Genomic DNA, 25,235 nt, shown 5'->3' with positions numbered 1-25,235 from the left:
CAACTGAGGGAAAAATCTCTAAACATCAAAGAGGCCCGCAGGCAATGTTTGGCTGTTAATTTTGTACAATGAGAGAGAACTAGAAAGAGAGATTGAGAGACTCCATCACTTCAAAGTCAGCCGGAGCTTTAAAAGGTCGGTTTGTTTTGACGCAAATCTGCCGAGGTGAATGAGAATCAAGCCGTGTAGGCAAGAAAACTTCAGATGTCTGATTCACTCTTAACCCATCTACAGATCCCCCCAATAAATTCAACAATGCCTGGAGAATTAGGATTACCTGAGGAGGGACAGAAAATTCTCTTAGACTGAATGTTGAAGCCATTCCTGGAGGAAATGGCAGGCAATTAACCCATTGAGTCTATATGACATTTTTTGGCAGGATACTATGCAGTGTATTTGTGCGTTTGATCTGTGTGCATTTGTACAACAAAAGGCCAATATGTTAAATAAAATAATAATCAAGTTTTTGAAAGAGACAACCTGTCAGTCTGAGGCTAAAGTAGGCTAAATCTCCAGAGGGGAAGCTGTGCAACATTAGCACAGTTAGCGTAGCACTGCTAGAGTTGCTCACGGCTGAGAAACAATGCTGTGAGACACAGTCTCAGTCTGAACATTATTAAGGCCATAGGTAAGGAACTACAATGATGAGGTACTTTCCCAATTTGGACGTTTTGGTATCATTGCACCCCTAGTATCATCTTAATGCATTGCATTAAAAAAACAGAAAGGCGTTTAGGACATTACAGAAGGCTAAAACGGTGCTTTCTGAACTAGGCCAGGCTGTGATATGGGATCTACAATTTACTGTATTTTACTGTAGAAATAAATATCCAGTGCTCTTACTTCAATATAATACAAATACTAATATAATGCATTTGTTTCACAAAGCTTTCTGTAATTTTGTGTTCGCTTAGACTTTAACACAACTTATGTGTGAAATTTAATCACAAACTGTAAAATTAGTACAGGCTTGGATGTATAATTATAGCAATTGTTCAGGGCGAATAGGGGAAAAGTAATTTAATATATAGGGTCAATTTGACCATGTACCAGCCAAGCCACATTCAGTGTTGGCTGGTCAATAGAGGGCACTAGGGCAATGCCTATTGTAATATCAGATTTTAATAATAATAATAATAACAATGTAACAAGTAGTTAGTTAGTTTAGTTAGTTTCCACAACTCGTAAGATTTTAAATGAATATGCAAGTGCAGTAATATTACATTATATTTATTTATGTATAGACAGTTTCAATTGACACACACACATAATCAAATAATGTAGATTTTTTGCGAAAGTCTACCGGAAGATACGTTTGGGCCATAAAAGCCATTTGTTTATGTTGTAACAACTGAAACCGTCTATAAGATCGCTTTCTATATATAATTGTAGAGCCTGTCAATCAATTTAGAGTGCCACCTTCAGGCTGCTTTACTAAAGAACACTAAACGTTTGTTCTGTGTGTACTGTATTTGAATGCAAAACAATTCAGCACCACCCGCCACTAGCGGCATATTTAATGATGAAAGCACAGAAGGGTTAAATAATTAAATATTTATTACATAAATACTCTTATGACTGAGTATACACAAGTCTCCTTAACTCTTTCAACGCCATTGACAAGTTAACTCGTCAATTAAGAGAAGACGCTTCCCTGCCAATGACGAGTATTTCCGGCAATCTGTAATACCGCTATTATCCAACTGCAACTTATAAAACCCAGTCCTTCCAGAAAAATGCAGTTTTTTTGTGATTGTTGCGGGCAAAAATCCTTGATCTTGCAGCACGTTTTCTTAAAAAAAGCGATGGAATATGCGGCCCCTGCATAAATATGGGGACTTTGGCTGATTATGCATTAAATCATGCGATCGCATAATCGTGTTTTCCTGGAGAGACTGAAACCTACCCATTTTTGAGAGGCATTTTGTTTGTTTGTTTGTTTGTTTGTTTGTTTGTTTAAAAGCAGATGGTCTGTTATTTCACTCAATATATTGTATGTTTATATATTTATAGAAGAACATTTTCTTTGTGAAAATCATGAAAAATGAAGGCACTGGCTGGCAACTTTTTCTAAAAATACTGGCAGGGAAAGAGTTAAAACACTGTGACACAAACTTTTCCCTCTATGCCTCAAGTCTCTCCTGTAAAGGTTTGATATGACTGGATGTCAGAGTGGGAACACACAAATGTGCTTCAAACATCACAAACAAACATACAAAACAATGATCATAATCACAATATTTAAATAGTTGACCTGTGCTAAATTTTGGAATAAAAGCAAATATCACATTTTGAATTCTGTCCAGAGCAATTGCTTGACATTCACAGACGTATCTCTCAGCTTTCAATACTAAAGAGAGTAGAGAGAGTTTGTGATGTTGGCGTGATATTGTTGTATAAGGGGATTTAGCTCCACCCTCCCCTGGCACACAGACAGATTACACAGTGATTATACGCAACTCAATATTGCATGACAACCTCCAGTGTGTGAGGGTTTACCATCATTTAGTTTGAATGAAGCCTCATTTGAAGCATCGAAAAGCTTAAGATTTATGTGGAATTCATAACAGAACAGATGTCCTCTTGAATTTACTTTACAGAAGAAAAAATATCAGAAAATGAGCCTTGATTGCCTCAAAAACTTAAACATGTTTAGGTCTTAACCCCAGAGGGCTTATAGGTTATTTAGTTGCATCACTAAGAAGCAAAGCACCATTGGGAATATCCAAATGACAAATTTATATCAATGCCCTAATTCTGCCCTGCCTCAATGCATTAATCTGAGCCTTATATTGTCCTTCTCTGTATATTTTTCACTTTAACTACAATGTAAATTTCAATTAGTATCTTTCTGTTCCAACACTATGCGTACCTCTTGTTTGCCAAGGGCCAAAAACCTTTTCATAGCATCTCTTGCATATGATTCTTGCTCTCTGTGTCCCTGTGCAGAGAGTTTGATACTATGACACCACAAACAGGATGAAACTGAAAATAAACTATTTCCTCATCTCTATTTTTCTTCATTGTGCACACATGCATATATATACAGTATGTACACACACATACACACACTTTGTGCATGTAGAGTGTGCATGCCTATATTTGCTTGAGGAAGGGTGAAGACTAGATTAAGAGTCTGAAGGCATATATTATTATTATTAAAGAATGAATAATACTTTAAATAAAAGCAGGCAGTGGAAAGGAACAGTCTGTAATATGCAGCAGAGATAGATTTATGCATATTCCAAGAAAGGCTGAAGGCTCTTATTGAGCACATTAAAAGCCCTTTTAGCCTATATCAAATATGCAGTCTCTCTATAATTAATTTAATCTAATAAAAAATAATTTAATATTTTCTGATTCTTTCCATGAAGTGAACTATGAATCCAATTTCAAGTCGTCTGATTGAGGATTCTCTGTATTGCAGCTAGCACACCGACCTCATTCTGCATGTCTCGGTTAACACACTGTGAAAAGCACAGCTCGGCAGGGCCGCCTAAGCTTCAGAAAAGAAATACAATGAAAATAGAAAAACAATAAAAGGAAATCTGAGTTATTAAATCGGATATTGCGGTAATGTATAATCTCTCAATGGTTCATGCCTGAACATCTTTGTTTAGCCAGTGTGCAGCGTACCTACAGTAACTGAAAAACTAATTCAGTTTTTATTTATCTACTTTCTAATAAAAGTCTGGCTGAGAGTTGAGTGGGCGGGTGGATGGATAGGCAAAAAGATGATGGGAAGAACCACATTAATCATTGTAATATTATAAAGAAAAACTATTTAACATTATTCAGTACTCCATAGTTTGCAGGTTAATTCCTATAAATGGCAGCAAAGAGTAAGAGAGATGGCACGAGAGAGAGGACTAAATTGTATCTCCATTGATGTCTTTAATAGTATTTAATTCACACCAATCTTACGATCTCACTAGCTCTTTTACTAACTGTGAAACACTTGAATGAACCCATTAGCCTGGCCAGCTCAAATACCAAAAGAGACTCGGGTTGAATTTAACAGAGCATTGTGTGTGATCGGCTTTTAATCTACTCTCTTCAAAAACTGCATCTGTTTTCACTGTGTCTGATTTATAATGACATCTTCCCTACAAGTGTAACACGTTTACTTGCAGTCATTCATTGAACCCTATGAATGTGAAAAAATCATTAACTCGCAACTAAAGAGCAGTTCCTTAAAATACAATGAAAATAGTTATTTTATTATTTTGTTTGTCCTGCAGATGTGTTGTGTAGCGATTAAAGTATTCTTCTGTGTGCATGTGTGTCTAAACATACAAACTATGGGGGCCATTTTTTATGCTAGAAGCATGCTAAATCTAACAAAATGTTCCATCTGGGACATTTACAATGTCCTTGTTATTAAAAATGATATATGAATGAATGTAAATAATAATAATATATAAATTTTGTTTTGTTAAGGTTAGGTTATGTTTACAAGAAAACGATCTGAAAAGAAAACGCAAAAGGGGCGTTGCGTTATCACTTTTTATTCCGCATTTATACGAGCGTTTTGAGGGGGAAATCTGTGTGCATATGGTGACCAAAAAGTGTGTGATATTCGATGTAGTATGCACTCCAGGCGGCTAGGTGGCAATGTGAAGCACTGACACACAACACCACCAAGTCCACCACCTGCGTACAACCTTCTTCCTTGTTCTCCCAGGTCTCGTCCAAAGCTGTTTGCCTCTGACGAATTGGCGCATCAACAATTTGACGGAGGTAATTAATGCACATTCTCTGATCAATAATACTAGCTGTGAATATTTGAAGAGTTTGGTTCCAAAACGCAATAAATCCATTTGGACAAATTTCGGTAAAAACGTGTTTTCTATACCAAGAAAGTAACAAGATGAAAACCACTATTTTCTGTTACAAACTTTCACATAGTTTCTTTAGGTTATAAAACATAAAAAATTCAAATCCATAACTTGATTTTCAAAGATTTATTATAAAAACAGATTATTTTTTCCACAAAATGCAATAAATCCATGACAAGTTTTTATTCAAAATGCTATAAATCTATTGAATCAATATAAATGTGCATTCATCTTTGCCATGTTATATTCATTTAGTTGACTAGTTGTACACACTAATTAAAAATATAAACATTAATGTCATTAATGTCAAAACACTTACACTTACTTTGTCATAAAGAACACTGTCATTGCTGCAGTTATACTTGACGTCGTCGCTTAAAATGTTAAAATGTAAAATGTTTTGGTCCTGCTCGATTTTCGTTGACTTTGAGTCAAATTATGGAAAGTTTTTCATAAGATCCCCTGGGGTCAATATGTTAGCATGACATAAACTTGATGCTGTTGGCCCGGGCAAACAAGCACCGGTCTCCCGAGTACTTTCTTGCGTAAATTATTAGATGTAGATGGCTTACGTTTCTTTTCCGTCACAGAAAACCATCACAGGTTTATCAATGCTATTAAAGTATTATTTTGTTTGTAGATCACGAAGTACAAAGTAGATGAAGAAAACTAGGACTCTGTGTACTCAGCGCGCCGCCATTGTTTGTTTACATTGTGTGAATGGTCCGCTGTAATTTCTGGAACGGATTTATTGCGTTCTGTAAAAAAGGAGGAGTGGCGTTTATTGCATTTTGGGAAAAAAGGGAGAAAAGATGACAGAATAACACGGCGAATATTGGATTTTGCGTAAAATTAAGAATTTACTTTTTAATACTGACCTGATATAATACTGATTCTGGCAGTAACTCATTTTTTTCAAAAATTGCGTTTATTGCGTTTTGGAACCAAACTCTTCATTTCGTACAACTGCTGGAAAGACTCTGTATATTTATCAGAGCTGCTATGGCAACTTGAAGGTCCGACGTATGGAAATAATCCGACATGTTTGTTGTTATTTTCCTGAACTGGCGCATACCTGTGACGTAAACACGTACATGACAGGAGCCACTGTGAGCACACTTTTGCGTTTTTATCCTATAGACAGGAACACGACGGTATCGTTTTTAAGATTTCCAATCTAGAGGGTGGTTTCACTTTTTTGCGTTTTTAAGCCCCAAAAATGCTGTCCCGTGTAAACGAAAGGCAAATCCGATAAAATATTTTTACGTTTTCATCAATGAACGTTCTTATGTAAACAAGCCCTTAGGCTGTGTGTTAGCAAACTACCTTATATGCAGTTAATATAAAGTCCTCATAATGATCAGAAGACCAAAATGTGTGTCTGTGTGCATGTGTGTGTGTGTTTTCCTATAACGGTGTTGATTTCTAATAAATAGAAGTGGTGGCAGGGTCAGGAGCTAGGGCAGGGCGTGTCGGGGGTTGAGTAAGGCCCAAGGGGTGAGGTGAGAGAAAAGCAGACTAAAGGGCTTGGCCCAGCGCCATGGTTAACTGTACCTCTCCATTCTCTTCACAACAAGAAGCCATCCATCTCTACCTCTCTCTTCTGACACCCTATTTATTCCCTCATTCATTTGTCATGTCCCCAATCAGCTGGGTGAATAGAGGTACTGCCTCGCTGATGTATGGTCTTTTTAATTAAGACCAAACGAAAAGATCTGTAACTTAACTTGACTGTTGTCTCTCTCTCTCCTTTCATTGTGAGTAAATCTCATTTTCCTGTGTAGGACCTGGGTGTAGGTCATCTGAAAAGAAAAAGAGTTGGTAAAGTAGAGGACAAAGAGAGAAGTGAAGGAGAGAAAGAGAGAGCAGTCTGGCACCCATGATGCTTTTTTGTTTATTTGCGGTGTTTAAAACAAAAACAGCAAGGCGATGAGGATCTCACCAGCAGGAAACCCCCTTAGAGACGCACAGCATATTCAAAGGCATGCAAATGACATGCTCAGAGCGGCGCGGAGTTCATTTTGGAACTGCTTAATTACCTCATTTCGAAAATAACGTGTGCTTTGTTTACCAGTACAGCACATGTAGGTAATGGCTCAGTTTTTTGTTTTCAAGTCATATTGTTACACTACCCCAAGAACACCCACTTTTGCCCTGTCGCTGACACTGACAAAAACAACAGCTCAGGAAAATTAATATAACAATGAGCTGGGTTAACAAAAACAATATATTTAGTCAAGAAAAAAAAACTACAAGTTTGCTGAGCGCTGACAGGTACCGAACTTATAATATTTATATTCTTGTTTAAACAGCATTGACAGAGACAAATGTGCCAGTCTCACAATTCTGAAAACCCAATGACCAACCAAGGCAAGGCGAGTTTATTTTTATAGCACATTTCATACACAGAGGTAATTCAAAGTACTTTACATAGAATACATAGATGTAAATGTGTCTACTGTTGAAGCACTTCTGAGAAGCTCTCTTCTGATCCTAATGTTCTGAGTAATCAGTTTATATTCAATTAGCAAATCTGTAATGTATTTCAGTCCTAAGCCATGAAGTGATTTATAAATGATTAATAATAGTTTTAAAACTATTCTAAATGTAACAGGAAGCCAGTGTAAGGACCTGAGGACTGAAGCAATGTGCTCAGATTTTTGGCTCTGTATAATAAATGTCAGACTCTAAGATTACACCCATTTTTGGTGTGTCTTTGGACCCCTAGAGTCAAGGTATGTGTTAACCTTGAGAGTTTCATCTTTATTTCCAAATACAGCTTCAGTTTTGTCTTTGTTTAACTGGAGGATCATCCAACTGATTTCATCAATGCACTGACATAGGAAGTCAATAGGGCTGTAGTCATTGGGTGACAGGTCTAAGTATATCTGGGTGTCATCTGCATAGCTGTGGAAAGCAATTTGTTTTTTTTTTCATTATTTGACCAAGTGGGAGCATATACAAATTGAACAGAAGCGGTGCAAGAATTGAGCCCTGCGGGACTCCACATGTCATGGATGTCCACTGAGATTTATGGTTACCCATGTTCACATAGTAACCTCTCCGTTTTAGGTATGATTTAAACCATTTGAGAACTATCCCAGAGAGACCCATGATGAGCACTGTCTCTGTGCTGTGATGCTGACAGAAACCAGATTGAAAATTGTCCAGATAGCCATTTGAGTCTAAGAATTTGTTCAGCTGATTGAAAACAACCTTTTCGATGATCCTGCTTATAATAGGAAGATTTCACACTAATCTACCATCATTGTACCTGCTGTAGGTTGTAAAATGTATGCCTTAATGCCATAATGTTTATGAAAGCCTTCAATGAGAACAGATAGCTTTGAATTGCTGTATATTCTTAGAGTTTATCATAATAGATCTCGACTCTATATACAAATGATGTTAATAACTAGCCATTGGAAGTTAAGACCTTAGAAAAAGGCGTGTATAATATTAAATACAATGTCACACTCCACTGCACCTTAAAACGTGTGAAAGAGACGAAGGGAGAGCAATACTATAAAGAGAGAGAGACAGAGAGAGAGAGAGGGTTTGACAGAGGGAGTAAGGTGGTGAAAAGTGAGAAGACGTCTTGAAAAGAATCAATTACAGTAAAATGCATCAGAATCACTCGTGCATTTAATACATCTCATATCTGAGCATTTCAGCCCATTCCCTCATGCCTGCTGCATCAGCTTGGCCCATCTGCACAGCTTTGCAAAGTAGCAATATTTAAACTAATATCGATGCATTATGAGCCAACAAATCCTTTAAACAGCACATTAGGATGAATTGTTGCAGGGCTGTGATATCAAATAACGGGTATCAGCAGCAGAGAAAGCCCCTCATTTCTCATCTGGGGAACACAATAGCACATTTGGCAAGGTGAGTAAGAAAAGGAGAAAGAGCAACATGACTCGGACCATGAAAGTAAGGTGATCCTTGTTTTTGCATTAGGGAAATTGACAGTACTTGAGTTAAACGGTTGAGGATTACCTTCCATAAGCATTTTCTGTTATTGTCAGAAAACACTTAAAAATATGTTGTGCTAGCCGTTTACGTGGTGTCTTACAGAACAAAATAAACACGCCACTAAATGTTGACGTTTCCCCCAGGATTCCGAAATGATGTTCGTCACACACCCTGCAGTGACCCCAATCGGCAGAAATACATGTTATTTAAACCAACATACTTAATCCAATGTCAAAAATAAATGACATGTTCACGTAATAAAAAAGTAATATCCCACAGCTGCTCACTAAATCTTTCTTTTCATGTCATCCCTTAGTGGACAAGACATGTTTATTACCAAATAACAAGGAGGACAGGGATAAAACTGCGGCATGAGAACAGAACGACTGTTTTCCTTGGAGTCCACGTTGTAGACATGATGTAAGCCTGTAGGGTCCCTCACCAAGGGCCTGCAGGAACACTTGTTTGTTTCGTCCCCCAGACCTGGCAGCACACAAATATTTACCCTGATACACATTTCATACACTTGCTAGCGGACAATGTCTACACGTGTAGGACAACCGTGAAAAAAGAGGACACAGGAAATAACAGTATTTCTTAAACAGATGAAGATGGAGTATACCCAACATTAGATGCCCGATCCCAGCTCAATCAACTGCCGCCTAGCGTCCGAGCCGACCCACCACGCTTCAAATTAGACTACGTGATCATTCATTACCTGCCCACACCTGTCAACCAAACAATGAATACACGGCAGAGAATTGATGACTATTTGGACTGCATGTGGCAAAAAGGCTTTAATTTAATGCTATACTCTGTGTGGATAAAGCGACAGTTGTGATTGATTCAACAAAGTGGTCCAGATTTATCTTGCAAATGGAGTAATAGCTGTTCTGCGGCACAGAGGGTGATCTTGCACCAAGCTGATATCACAAAGAAACAACAGAGGAGGTAAGTCCCAACGGCTCGGCGGCACATCATGAGGAATCTTCTCAAAGTGTCGTCGAACAGATTGTCTTGGTCAAGGTTATGATACACTCATAAGTCTTAAGGAGTGTGTGTGGTACTCAGCTGCCACCCCCCCACCAAACGACCCTTCTTACAAGGTGACCTGAAGGAGGAAGCAAATAAGCAAAGACTAATCAGCATTTTCCTATGCGAGGCACTGAAATTGGGACAGAGACAATTAAGTGGATGTACTTGGAAATGTGGCTCACGGCAAGGAAAAACAAAATTTCACAAAAGGTGCACAAAACAAACCAACCACATCTGTCCTCTGATCACTGAAGTATCTCTACAGAGCTGAGGATTCTGACACAAGACTCTTTTTTTGGACTAGAAGAATTAACACAAACACACATGGACAGAAAAGCATTGCATGCAAATGTGCAGTGTGTTGTCTCAGAAGTATAAGTTTCCATCACACACCATCGCCCCCTAGTTCCGCTCGGTGAGCCGAGCAGACTCCCCTCAATTCATTTATAAATGCGAGAGGGTTTCTGCATGAAACTGTTCTCTTCACTACATTTTAGTCTACTTGCATGTTTTGTTGAATAATGGGGGTGGGGTAGAAATGGTACGGTAGCGAAAGAAAAACAGATGATGGCAATCCATGAGTGGAGCCATTGATATTGTTTTTTTTGTGAATAATCTAAGGTGTCTGAAGCCAAAGTGTGTCTCACTGGTATCTGTCATTTGGGTGTCAATCCAACTGGCACATTTTACACTTCTCTAGCACACAGACCTCACCCACTGACACACACACACACACACTCTCTAGTTGAATTCGAAGAATCTAAGTCCAATCCATCAAAATAGAGATGAATGGAACAAAATTATAAACAATTTTGCATAGCAATTTTGAAAATATTTAAAGGGACACTCCTAAACATTTGATGTTTACCTTTTTGCAAACCATTCAGCCGATCTCCAGGTCTATACTCTCATTCTGGCATAATAATCAAGGACTTTGCTGCCGTATCATGGCTGCAGGAGGCGCAATGATATTACGCAGTGCAGGAAAATAGTCCCCTGCTATTGAAAGATACTAAGGGGATTATTTTCGGCTGCTGCGTAATATCATTGCGCCTCCTGCAGTCATGTTACAGCAGCAAAGTCCTTGATTATTACGCCAGAATGAGAGTATAGTTCCTAGCCATATCTGCCTAGAAAATCACAACCTTTAATTTTCCAGCGGTCTTAGTACACGATGTAACTACAGAAGAGGTAAGTTTTAAAAAGGGAAACTATCGAAACTCTTTGGTTATTTTTGAGTGTGATGCTAATGGTCTAATCAGATTCAATGGATTATGCTAAGCTATGTTAAAAGTTCTAGCGCCAGACCCGGAGATTAGCTGCATGGATTCCAAAACTCCCTTTAAAGAACCACTTCACTATATACAGCAGCATTATATGGATAGATGTTTTCATAAACATACATCGGAGGTCCTATAAGGGCATGAGTATTCCTCAAAGCTCAACCACGACGTCCTTCTTAGCTCCTTCTCTCCGATATAAATTTGATACAATCCAGCATATACTAGGTGAGGCTAGCCAGGGGTACAGTCTGCCTTCAATATATAAAGTCTAGCAGGGACAAACAGGATAAAAAGTCCTGGTTTGACATGAGGACCCTTTTATTTTAAAAGAGACCTATATTTCTTCTTGTTTTAGAATACAGTGACATATAATTAAATTATTATTATTTAAAGCATTTTAAACAGTTTGAATAAACACATTGCAGATTAGGAATAAGGCGGGTCACAGATGCGAAACGTGTTAATATTTACGTGAAGGATCGTGCGACAGAATATCTTGAGGGTGATTTATGAATATTTCTTAAACAGACTGAAAGCTCTATACTACGCAGCATTGCGCTAGGTTATGCACTAATACGGGCACTGCAGGTTGTCTGCGTCTGTCTTTCCATCTGTCTACCTGTCTTCTCTAAAAGCTGTTAATGCGTAATATTCAGTCCTTCAATGAGGTGTGCGAGCCTGTCTCTCTGTCACATGAAACGGGAACGCAGCTTAACCAGGTCAACTTAAAACAGCTTTACTCCTTCTTAAATTTCCTGTGCCGGCACTTCACACGCCAGTGCCAGTTTTTGGTTTTCTCCTTGTCTTTCTCTCCTCTACTCCCACACTTTCATACATTCTGTTTATGAAAAGTATGCAATCGGAGGCCTCGTGCGAGCACGGATGTTCCTCAAAGCTCAACCACGACCTCCTTCTCAGCAGGATTCCTGAGCGAGACACTGATATCTACCTCTGCGTGAATCCTGTGTAGTACATTTAATTCCCAGTGAAACACGGCGGGCAGGGACGCTTCATCGAGGGAACAGAAAGGCATTTGAGAGCAGATTAAGAATATGAACAGCAATATTCCCGTCGGCGGCATCCGCATGCGCCCAGGATTACAGGGTTCTGGGGAGATTACTGGCAGGGGAAGAGAGGTTACAGGCCTTGAAAACTTCTCATTCTCACCTGCAGTAGGGCACGAAGCAGATGTGCACACAAACATCTAGAAGTTTCAGAGTTTCATATAAAGTGCAGCATATCGGAGTCTGCTTTTGGCCTAATATCATGTCTCAGGTACAAGCATGCGAGGTCATTAAATGTAATATCTTATTGTTAATTTGGTAATTAATAATTCAGTATGACTTTCAGTTACAGCCATTTTAGCCATTATTCATTATTAATTTACCAAGCACATCTGAAAAAGTGGTGATACCCTTAAATAGTCCCTTGACATATAGGTGAGATGTGATTTCAAAAGAACCCCAGAGATCAGATTTCAGATGTGGCGATTACTCACAGCCATCAGTCATCTTACAGATGACAAAGAGTTTGTGTACATCACAGTGTAATTGCATACACATGTCCAGCATGAGCAGTTACCTGATCATTGCCTTTTTTCACCCAAAAAGGCAATGTTTTTTTTACATTTAGAAATGAGAAAGCATGGGTATGGGTAGACAGCGAGTGACTGTTTTGTGCTTTTTTAAGTATATGGAGATGGTATCCCGTTTTTTTCTGTGCCTTAACTGTCAGAAGCGATTTTAACTTCTGGCATGTGGTATTTCACTTTACCGCTGGCCCGTCGCTTGGTTAACAGCATGCCACGCGTGCAAAGCAAGCAAAGGAAATCTGTCCCCCCAAGGAGACAGCTAACAATGCTACGACCTGGCAATTCCCCTCCGCACCTTTTGCGTGAGGGAACACATACATATCACATGCTCAGCCGCCATGTGCAATCAATTACAAGCCTTAATGAATGCCAGCCGGGAGTCACAGCGCATGTGAGTTTGTGCAGGCATTTCAACCACAGCTTTACCATGAAAATTAAAGACCTATACCCATATAACAAATTACAAGGCAGGGGTAGAAAACTAGATTACCATTTTTACTTAGCCTGCCTCCTAAACAACAGTGAAGGGGAGAGAGCGTGAGACCAAAAACAAGCATAGGATGCAACGTGTATCGGGAGAGATAGAAAGCAGGCGTTACCAGTCCCCAGACACAAGTGTTAACCTTGTTGCTGATGAAGAGGCCAAATGCATGCTGGGAGGAAGGAAGGAGGGTGGGTGTAACCCAGCCACTTCATGCAGAGCTGTAGTGTCCCTGCCAGTCTTGCAGTGTTCCTTGTTCAACCAGAGGCCCAAGAGACACGCAACAGGGACTTTCCCAACCAGCTTCCGTGCCCTTAGCTTCCGAAAAGTGCCTAGTGGTCATCAATTAGACTCTTGACAGGGAAGTCTAAATTTAAAAACACACACACAAACCAAGACAGGGTTCAACACACTCTTCCTAACACACTGTGGTTTTAATAACATGACCGGATACCAACACAGCATACATTCTGAAACTGTGAAGTCTCAGAAATAATCTTATAATCTCTTTGACAGTGAACAATGAATAAAATGTCAAAACAACTAGACTTTAAAGACACACATGTATATACAACATATAGATACTTTTATGCTCATAAATCACTCACTGTATCTCAAAAACTAAATAAATAAAACAATTACAGTGCATAATGTGCGTACCGTAAATTGCTCTTTACAATTACAATACAATTCCATGGAGGCGACAGGCGCCCTCATTATCCATCGGATTAGAGGGCAAAAGTGATCCAAACCCTTTTTTAACAACATCCAAAGCTTCATCAGCGGATACATCTCTACTCATAAGGCTACGAATTTGTCATTATTGAGATAATACGAAGGATGAATTACCCAGCGTGCATGAGCCTCATGGTGCCTGACCTCAGATCAGTCCCAAATGAAAAGAACTGGAAATTCATTTTCACATAGCAAATGGCCATCATAATCGGTGTGCTTAAAGTGCATCTGAAGAGACGTGTATATCTGCGAGTACCTTGGAATGAAAATGTGGACTATATATTAATATATGTGGAGAAATCTTAACAAAATTACTGCTAAATTCAAACAGATTTAACCCATCATCCTCCATTTTGCATCTTCATCACTTGTGCATTGGAAGCATTATTAATGGGAAGATGATTTTGAAAGAGCAGGAATAGGAGCCAGTACTGATCTAGGTCATGATAAAGTTGACCCTTGCTTTCTTATTTTAAACTCATCTCCGATTCTCCCATTTCTTACGCACACATGTACACACAATTTCCTGTCAAGACTGATCCCCTTTCAGGGGAAAGGGGCTTTTAAATGATTTAGCACTATGATCCCGAGACATTCCAAGCAATTTCATACACCACTGATATTCACAATGATGCTCTTAGGAAATGTCTGGGCATATGCTACCCCCGTCGTTCACATATACGCATACACGCAAACACAATCGCTATTGTGACATTGGTGTGAGATATAAAAAAATAATGCAGGGGATTACGTCCTGATACTAGGCCTTATTTACTCTTAGATGTATTAGGAGAAACACCTGCCTCCTACTCCAATAGGATCAAGAGATTAATCTTACTGAGACTTAATACATACAGATGGTCAGACAGGAAAAATTAGAAAAATATGAAATATGAATACATTCGTCTTGTATAATATGAAATGCGATTCATCTATTGCAGAGATTACAGCTTGATGCATTGCTGTACTTAACAAAGAGACAAAGTTAATTTCTTTATAGGCCAAATGTTGCTGGCAAGATCCCTAGAATAATAATGATTCTTCTGGGAATATTATATAAATTAAACTTAAGCCGTCTTCTCTGTTTGCATATTAATGGCTGCTGGTGTATTGTTGCTTTTGATTCATACACTGTCAGGTACTCGTGCAGCTGCGACAATGCTCTGCACCTAACATCTGACAGCTAAAAACATGGCATTTATTTATTAGACACACAAGCACCTTTGATGCTTGAGACATCTTACAATAGGGGCATTTTTGAATCTAGGCCTTTATTCTACTTCTAGAAGATTTTAGTATTTAGTATTTATTTTAGTCTCAATCTAAGATCTTTCAATAGCACGAATCTACTGACAACACTCAGAGTGCAATGTATTTTCAATGGGCACTCGCTAAAAAACTATATATTTATACACTGTTTTAAAAGAGCACAAATAGGAAAGGAGAGAGCACCGGATTGCTTTATGCAAACTTTGTATAAAACAAAAAGACTGATTTGCAAATTCAAAAACGCACAATATTAACAATATTAAACTTTAAATAACTTTACTATTCATTATTCTTGTCTATGTTCCCATAAAATTATTCAAACGTCCTTATTTATTTAGTAGATTTAGAAATCTACTAAGATTAACATCTAAAATATTTTACTGAGAACCTAAATGATTTTTTTCAGTGTGCTCTGGTTTCTAACCAGAAGTGTCTGGTACCGGCAGTGAAGTTAACTTTGCGTCTGTTTAACTTACACTCTGAAAAGTGATCCAGTAATCTCGCTTTGTGTCTCATTCCCCCCAACACCCTATGGGCCTCTACTTCCTGCCAAAGGTCCTTCTCAATATCCTGGACTGAGAACATGAGGGTAGAGAAAGGTACGAGTAAGTGAGGAAGACAGAGGGCAAGTAGGAAGAACATGAGAGGCCTGGCGTGCCAGGTAGTGCTTAACAAAAAGGAGGCCATTTAGGCTGAGTTTAGATCACAGGCAACAGGAATGAGGGGAGGCAAGACGCCTGCTAGACGTCGAATAATCAACATCTTTACTCCCTTAACACATGCACACATCACAACAGAGGTGCTAGTTTTAGGCAGCCGACACAGACGCCACTCTGCCGTTTCAGTCCACACATTAATAAGAAAACCACTAGCGTGACTGACTCTGTCCTGACACATGAAAGTCCCTAAATTATAGCCTTCGATCTGGATATGAACCACTCCGCTTACAAGGCCTCTTGAACAACATCGAAAGAGAACGTAGTCCATTTCTATTATAAAATCTGTCTAATAATGTGATAACCTACAGGAACTTTTGGCAAAAGGAATATTAATTTAGAGGGCACTAGAGGGCACTGCTCTTATTCTATTGCAATATCAACCTTATTGACTTCCATTCTCCCTAACAATATCTGAATCTCACAATTTTTAGTTAATAAAATATTGTTTGAAATAAATTAAAGTCAAAAAATTTTATTTCCAGGCCTAAATGTCTTCTTTAGGCATCGTCAGTGTTTAGTGTGACCTCTCTTGGCACTAAACACATCTTGAGCTTTTTTGAGCAGAATGAAGTAAAAAGATTAATTTCTTTGAAACTAGAAATTAGGATTTAATTTTATTTAGGTTTAAGAGATCCTGCAGTTTCCTGCTATTGCTCAAGTGGAAGGGGAGTTTACCCTAAAAACTTGACACATCAGTTTACATTTTTATACAGTTTTTAATACTACATACACATTTCCTGTATTTTCTGGATGTATTCTATTAAAGAGACTGAGAAACAATTATATATGATCACTATAATATTGCAAAAACAACAAAATGAATAAATGAATTAAGATATTATGTTTGTTTCTATAATTTAGTGAACAACTATTATCTACTTGTCTGCCTACATAAACACACACACACACACACACACACAATTGTAAAAATAACAAACAGAGCAAATAGTTACTGAAGATTTTTTAAAGCTTTTTCACAGAATAAGAACTGATAAGATCTTTAACTTGTTACATATTTGTTAATAAAATGTCATAAAGGTTTAAGCTCATATATTTTGATGTTGCTCTGTTGTAAATTATAATTTTGTGAAGTCACCGTTCAGGCAATCAGTGTTTCCCAAAATGAAGCCTGTACAGAAATTTTATTGTATTTCTCTCCACAGTGCTGACAATGCATGTCAAAAACAAAGTCAGTTTGTGTGCGTTTTTGTGGAGAATCAAGTTTATTCAATGACAGACTTAAAGTCAGTTATGCATTTTATGTTATAATGCCATTTATAACACTAAGAGTAACTAAATCCATAAGAAATAAGAAAATAACAAGCAGTAAATACAATCTACCATAGAACAGTAAATAATAATTATTTAATATTTTTAAGACAGCAATGCTTCAATAATTTAAAATTTTACTTTTTGAACAAATGTTTTTCATGCATTATTAAGTAGATTTTATTTGATTTTAGTAGGTAAGTTGTACTTTAAAAAAGCAGTAAATGTTACTTTCATGCGAATTGTTACAAGGATTTTTTAAGTCAATTTTACCAGTTGGTTTTTACAGTGTAGGTATTAATGCCAGATAGACATGAATGAAGTCATAACTAAATACAGTGAGAAACTGCACACCATCACATGCCATAATGGGAGAAAGATTCCTGAACATCAGTGCACACTGAAGGGATGAAAGTGAGGAAAAGAAGGAAAGAGAAACAGTGGACTTGAGATATATACATCCAAAGAAAAGATCATTACAATTGCATCACATTCAAAATAATTATACTTACATCAAACTCATGTACTACGCAAGAATTTATAAATTTCACACTGTTTGTATCTTAATAGACATTGAAAGATGGTTTCAAACACATTTTAAGTTATAAAGTTAAAAAAGCATCCTGTTCTGTCAGCCTATAGAGAAAAATAATCTGTGAATATTTTAAAATAACTAAAAGCAATTCAAGGTATCCATGAATATTTCAGCTGAATGTTCACACTTTTCTTGATATCCCTTAGAGTCATTTGTATGAGGCTTGAGAAAACATCAATATTTTAAAGTGGTAAAGGGTAAACAGATTTAGAAAAGAAGCCTGAAGGGTAGGTTGAGTTTTCTCTGTAAACTCATCTTCACCACTGTCTGCACTAACAGCAAATGGCCCTATGAATATGTTTCACTTAGATGAAGTACTATTGCCTACTAATCTAAATGTCAGTCATGGTCTGATTGCACTGTGAGGGATATGTGTATGTACTATGTTTCATGCAAATGCACACACAGCAAAGGCAAAGCAATCTCTCGAACTTGTTTCCACACTCGCCTGCTGAGCGCGCTCACGACGGTGAAGAATACGCACACGCGTGTCCTATAAACTATAAAGACACAAATCATTTACATGCTCGTCTCATCAAAGGCAGCTCCGCTCATCTCCACCGAGATTTTCCGCCGATCAGAGTGCTCTGGTTCCATCTCCAAGCGCAACGAGCTAACCTTTGCGACTGCCAAGAAATGTGATTAATTTTTTAAATACAGCTGTTGACCTATTATTGAGACGGAGAGACGCCACATGAGACACTCCTCGCGCCCACTTCGTCATTATGGAACGAGTTATTCCATCAGTGTTTACAAGCTTGTGCTCAAAAAGAAACAAGCACTAGAAAAAGGGGGTAAATCAAAATAATTTCGCAAATGCTGTTCTGGGCCATTTTCCTGAGCAAAACGTCAATCAGACCAAAGCCTTTTGAGTCATCGACACCCTGCCCGGCCTACAGAATATGCTTAAGGGGAAAATAGTTACAACAATAGCGAAATAATCACTGCGTGAGTAGCTTGTTATTAATGCAGTCATTAATAAACTATGCTGGAGATAATGGTTTTATGTTCAATAATTCATAATATTTCCATCACTGTGCTATAATGTGTCATGTAACCGCACCAGCATGCACAGGCCTGTTTCACATAATTAACTACGCAGAAGTATTTCAGACTTAAATGTTCATTTGCTCCGAATTGTGATCCACTTAAACCCAACTTAAGTTATTTCTTTGTGATATGGGGCGGTTTTCCTGAAACAAACTTTAAAAAACATCTTACATCTTAAAACAAAACAATGTTTTGTAGTTTTAGCACCCCTGGAGTCTCATTAAGATAATACGTGTGGACTGCAGCTACTTTGATAAAAAACACTTATTAAACTTTTGGAGTTTGCTCTGAACGCGCTTATTTGAGCCATGCCTTGCCAAAAAGAGCTTTCAGAGGAGCTACGATCAAAAGATGTTACTTTACATTAAGCTGGAAAGGGTTACAAAGTTTTTTTCAAAGATGTTAGAAATTAATTAGGCCAACAATCTATAAATGAAGATGCTTTGGGACTGTTATTACTCTACCAAGAAGTGGGTAGCCTAGTCAAAATGACACCAAGAGCACAACGACGACTCATCAATGAGGTAAAGAAACAACCCCGGATTACAGCCAAAGATTTGAAAGCATCATTGGAACTTGCTAAGTTCTCTGTTCATGACTCTATAATACGTAAAACACTGAACAAGCAGGGTACCCATGGCAGGACACCATGAAGGAAGCTACTGCTTACTAAAAGAACATTGCTGCATGCCTGAAGTTTGCAAAAGAGCATACTGACACTCCACAGCGTTATTGGTTTAATGTTTTGTGGACTGATGAAACTAATTTTTAACTTTTTGGAAAAAACACACAGTGCTTCATCTGGCATAGAAAGGGCACGTCATATCATCATGAAAACATCATCCCAACTGTAAAGGAACAAGCAAATGTGGTGAAGAAAAAGCAAAAATTATGTTTTGGGCCTGCTTTGCTGCATCGGGGCCTGGCCAGCTTGCAATCATTGAGGGGAAGATGAATTCCCAATTATATCAGACAATTCTTAACTCTTTCGCCGCCATTGACGAGATATCTCGTCAATCAAGAAAAAACGCTTCCCTGCCAATGACGAGTATTTCCGGCTTTCCGCAATACCGCTATTATCCACCAGGTGGCGCCCTTCCGCAACTTTTAAAACCCGGAAGTATTGCCCTATGGCAAGCGGCTGCATGTTCGTGCTGTTTTAAAGATCGCTCTGAATGGGATCTCTGTGAAAAGTCTGTCACAAAAATGGAATTATCTCTGCTTTTTGCTCAAAATGTGGTGTTTTTGCAGAAACCTACCCATATTCAAAAGCTGATTACAAAAGAACTGATGAAGGTAGGATGAAAGGTTTTTTTTTGTTTGAAAGCAGAGGGTCTGTTCTTTCATTTGGTGTATTGTATGTATATAAATATAAAGAAAAACATTTTCTGGAAGGCATTAAACTTTTGTGAAAATCATGAAAAACGCTGGTGCTGGCAGGCAACTTTTTGTTAAAACGCTGGCGGCGAAAGAGTTAAAAATAATGTGAAAACGTCTGTACATCAGCTGAAACTTTGTAGAAGGTGGGTGATGCAACAGGACAATGATCCAAAAGACTGGAACAAGTTCACAACAGAATGGCTTCAGAAAAACAAAATCCGCCTTTTGGAGTGGCCAGAGTCCAGACCTCAACCCAATAGAGATGCTATGGACTGACTTGAAGAGGGATATATACATGAGTGGTCCAATGAATATGACAGAGCTAAAGCAGTTCTGCCAGGAAGAATGGGATAAAAAACCTCCTCAACAGTGTGCAGGTCTGATCCACAGCTACAGGAAGTTATTGCTGCCAAGGGTGGTCAACCAGTTATTAATTCTAAGGGTTCACTTACTTTTTCCACTGTCATTTTGAATGTTAAATGAGTGTGTTCAATAAAGACATGAAAGATCAGAAGTTTTTATTTAATTATTTTTAGACACATTGGGCCGGTTTCCCGGATAGATTAGACTAGTCCTAGACTTAAATAAATGTAAGAGCTGTCCAAACTGAAAACAACTCGCACTTATATATCTAAAAAATACATTAGTGCCCTTTGTTTTGCACAAAAAAAAATGCACGCCAGTAATGGTTTTAGTAAGGCATGTTTGTTAAAACTAGTTTAGTCCTGGCTTAAGATAATTCCTGTCAGGGACACTACCCAATTATGTTTGTCAATAACCTTGACTTAGATAAAGATCAAATCACATTTTCTGACAAATGTATTCAGAAAACCATGAAATTTCTAAAGGTTCACATACTTTTTCTTGTCAATGTATGCTAAGATATGTCAGTAAAAGGTGTTTTAAATGAAGACAGCTCAAACAAGCATTTAAGCCTGGGACTAGGAAAAGCCCTGTCCGGCCACCCTTTAGGGGCGGTTTCCCGGACAGGGATTAGACTAGTCCTAGACTAAAATAAATGTAAGAGCTGTCAAAACTGAAAACATCTTGCAGTGACATATCTTAAAATACACCAGTGCCCTTTGCTTTGCCTCAAAATGCACACAAGTAATGTTTTTAGTAAGGCATGTTTGTTAAAACTAGTTATATTTCATAATTCAAATAAGGCCTAAGGAAACCACCCCTTAGAGTTTACAAAATAAAATCATCATACATAATGTAAAGAACATTATGTGTAATTATAACCATGATTATCTTTAATATTGACTGAATAAGGGCATGTCAAAGATTTAAAATCAATGTAAAATCATTGATTAAAATCAAACTTTGATGCTCTATAACTAGATTATGAAACTTTAGCCAGGATTTTCTACACAGGGCCACAAATATCCAAAGTCATTTTAAGACAACATATAAAGAGGTAAGATGCAAAAACTACTAAATGCCACCTTGGTATAAAAAAAGAGATAATGATATTCACTGAATGCTCTTGGCTCTGATTAGTATACGTTCAAATACTTTCACTTTAAATCTGCTTAATCCCAGGCCTCGGTTCATTCAAAAATACCATTTTGTTTGGCAGAATCCATTAAGAGGTAAAATGCTTATTTACAAGAAATCATGTCAGATGCACTTAGAGGGTTTTGCATCTGAGCTCTTTGTATTTGCTTGAAATAGTCCACAACATAGACTGATGAAATGTCCTCATCAAAAAGTATTTCTGAGTAAATGCAAATCATGTGCCTTTGGAGAGCGAGAGTTTCAAGTGAACAGCCCTGAAATTCCCTTTGTAGGTCAGACTCGTACACTTGCCCTTTATCAAAAAATTAATTCACTTTGTTGTTAGCACTTGTACACTTTTACATCCAAATTGGAACAGGACCACAAGAGCCCAGTGGAGCAGAGAGAGGTCACAGCTCAGCGGCACATATGAACATGGTCAGAACATGTCCCAAATGGACTGGGGAGTTGACAGGGCTTCTGACACGACCTAAATGAATCCCCAACACCCAGAACCAACTGGGCATGGTGACTGTCCTGATTCATCCAGCCAGGAGATCTGGAGTCAAGAATCAGAGCGCTGGTTCAAGAAGAGAAGCAAGGGCCAGCTGGACGCAAGCAAAAGTGAAAGAGGACAGTTGCTAGCCATGTACCATTCCCCTTACACTAGTGACAACATGGAGAATATGTAAGTGTGTGTATGTGTAAGAAACAGCCTTTGAACAGGCACTGAGATTGACCCAGAGGAACTAAATAGAGAGAAATGCCAGACAGTGTGAAATATGATGTTTTCACTTTGTCAAAGGCTTTTCTGAGTCCTACAGAGTCATCTTACGAATGTAGCCTATTTAGTTTAAAACTCTGCCAGGGATGTTGATTAAATGTTTTATCAACCAACAGATGAATCAGTTTGCATTTGCATTCTGGTCGAGAAAATGTGTGTATGTGGGGGGGGGGTGAGCATCAGCGAGAGAGAAATAGAAAAGGAGAGAGCAAGCTACAAGAAAAGGATCTCTGGCAGTCAACACATGCAGAACAAAAGGAACAATTTGCATACAAATCAAAGTTTATCATCTCAGTCTCCATATGCCTGTTGTTCATTCATACGCACAAATGCATTCAAGCCCTGAGTGAACAGGACACCTCTTAGTGCTCTGTGTTCTCTGATTGATAGGCCAAGCGGCGCTTTCATCGTATAAGAGGAGAAAGCAAGTGAGAGGTGCACAAGCAGGCAGAAAGGGGCAAAGAGAAGACAGTGAACCGAGAATCACTCCAAGGTTCCTTTTTGTTTATTGTCCTGACCGTGAAATGAGTCTTATCTTTGAAAAACGATGAACACTCACACATCACAGCCAAGTGAACATTAAACTCTCTCTTTCCATCCGCAAACGATAAAAAATTAACTCCTCTCAGTGCAACGAGAATTGAGAGGTGAGATATGCAGTAGAAATCCTTTCTGGGAGCTTTCAGCCTGTTCGATTTCAATGTTAAGTCCTCCAGCTTTCTCCAATAAAGAGCCCGCATCAATATACTGTCGACTTTAATCCCCCCACTGGAGGAAAAGAGAGATGTCAAAAGGAGTTAAAGGAAATCCACGGGTCTGCTGAAGTTCAATAAACCCCACAGAGAACACATCAAAGCATGTAAGAGCTTATGTCTACCACCAGAGGGCACACTTACTAAAGATTATGATTTTATTCAAGGACACACATTCTAATAAATTACTATCTGCTACATTTATAGCAGATTATTTGTCACATCATAAGCACAATATCAATATAAGACATCCCTAGAGATAATTTAATATAAATATAAAGCTAGCACAAGCACTGTAAAAACATGGAGATTATTGATCTAATAATCATATTCTCATAGATTTCTGTATTGTATATGAAAAAAAATCCCTCATATCTGGGAAGTCATTTGGTAATTTATATAAGGGTTGAAATTATTTATTATTAAAAGGTTATTATTTACTCTAGCACAGGCTTAAAGGAAGATGCCCACATTTTGGGAATTTAGCTTATTCACCGTATCCCCCAGAGTTAGATAAGTCCATACATGCCTTTCTCATCTCTGTGCGTGCTGTAACTCTGTCTGACGCAGCCCCCGCTAGCTAAGCTTAGCACAAAGACTGGAAGTAAATGGCTCCAGCTAGCTTACTGCTAGTGACAAAATAACGCGTACATTTTCCTATTTATGTGTTGTGGTTTGTATAGTCACACTGTGTACAAATAACAAGGTCATATGAGACACAGACATCTTTTAACAGTATACATACTGGGGACTATATTCTCAGAAGGCGAAGCACTGCTACTTGGGCAGAGTTATTTTGTCACTTATTGGGAGCAGTATGCTAGCTGGAGCCATTCACTTCCAGTCTTTGTGCTAAGCTAAGCTAATTTGACAAAAAGTCAATTGTCACAGAGAGATGATCTTTTTTGATGATTATTATTATTCAGTTTTGGCCAAGCAATAGAAAGGCATAAATACCATTATACCGACTGTAGGATGCACAAAGGAAACTGGGATTCTTGATGAGTTTAATAATTGACATGGCACCAAGGCATAAGCTGATACAAAAACAATGTCACATTTAGGGCAAATAAGAGGCCTAGAAGCTTTGATTTTAGGCAGTTTGGGGTAGGCAAAAATTAACCCTTAGATTATTGGCACCAATCTATGGCTCTGGGTTAAAAAATATATAGGTTTCCTTATGATTTTGACTCTCTTCAGGTTTAAATGGAATTAGGGCCAACTTTCTGGAATAACATAGATTTACATTAGGATTATGACACTGATTAAACATTATACAAATATATATTTATAGAAAAAAAATACTGCAACCACATATGACGCCAAAAATGATCAACATACAATTTTTACTTCTCAACTTTACATTTCTAAGTGTATTTTCATTATTACGCCACCAGAGGGAAGGCTTTGCTTTCCTAAACTATTAGGATCTTGAAAAATATATATAACTTCAGATATCATCACGCAACACGAATATTAGACACTGGACTGCCTACTGTGATTAAAGAGTACATAAAAACATCAGATTTGACTTTAATGTACACATTTGTTCGACAAAATAAAAACTACAGCTAATGATGCTAAATGCTAAATAATTGTATTCGATTTAATCTGTTGTTGCACATTCACCACGGGTTTCAGAGTTATAAATGGACAAAAAACTTTCGTTTCATTAACTCTTAACTAGAACTAAATTCCGTGTACGCGTTTTGGTTATATATTGCACTGTATGTGGCATTGTCTGATTGTGTATTCCGTCGCGTTTTATGTTGGAACCAATTCACCAAAACAAATGATTGTAAGAATAACAACCTTACTTGGGCATGTCTAAGTTAAACTTCTTCAATCTTTCAGGCTGTGTATCATGCACGCTCGCGCCCACATCTCTCTGCTCGCTCCCGTTGACACGTCTCCTATTTCACTGCTCTTCTTGTAAACCGTTGGATCTGCGCAGTTTCAGCTGCAGCTCAACATCT

The 25,235-nt window shown here is 38.1% G+C and overlaps 1 long non-coding RNA gene across 1 annotated transcript in view; it reads right to left on the bottom strand.

Moving 5' to 3' along the window:
* Positions 1–25,189, bottom strand: part of LOC135749315 (uncharacterized) — a 54,321-nt gene extending 29,132 nt beyond the window's left edge. The window contains exon 1 of the long non-coding RNA XR_010532338.2: positions 25,077–25,189. This is a non-coding gene — a long non-coding RNA (uncharacterized lncRNA). The remainder of the gene's footprint in view (positions 1–25,076) is intronic.
* Between the last annotated feature and the right edge of the window lie 46 nt (positions 25,190–25,235).

This window comes from Paramisgurnus dabryanus, chromosome 2 (assembly GCF_030506205.2).
Source record: "Paramisgurnus dabryanus chromosome 2, PD_genome_1.1, whole genome shotgun sequence".
In the NCBI taxonomy this organism is placed as follows: domain Eukaryota; kingdom Metazoa; phylum Chordata; class Actinopteri; order Cypriniformes; family Cobitidae; genus Paramisgurnus; species Paramisgurnus dabryanus.
This window is presented reverse-complemented; position numbering and strand designations above follow the sequence as displayed.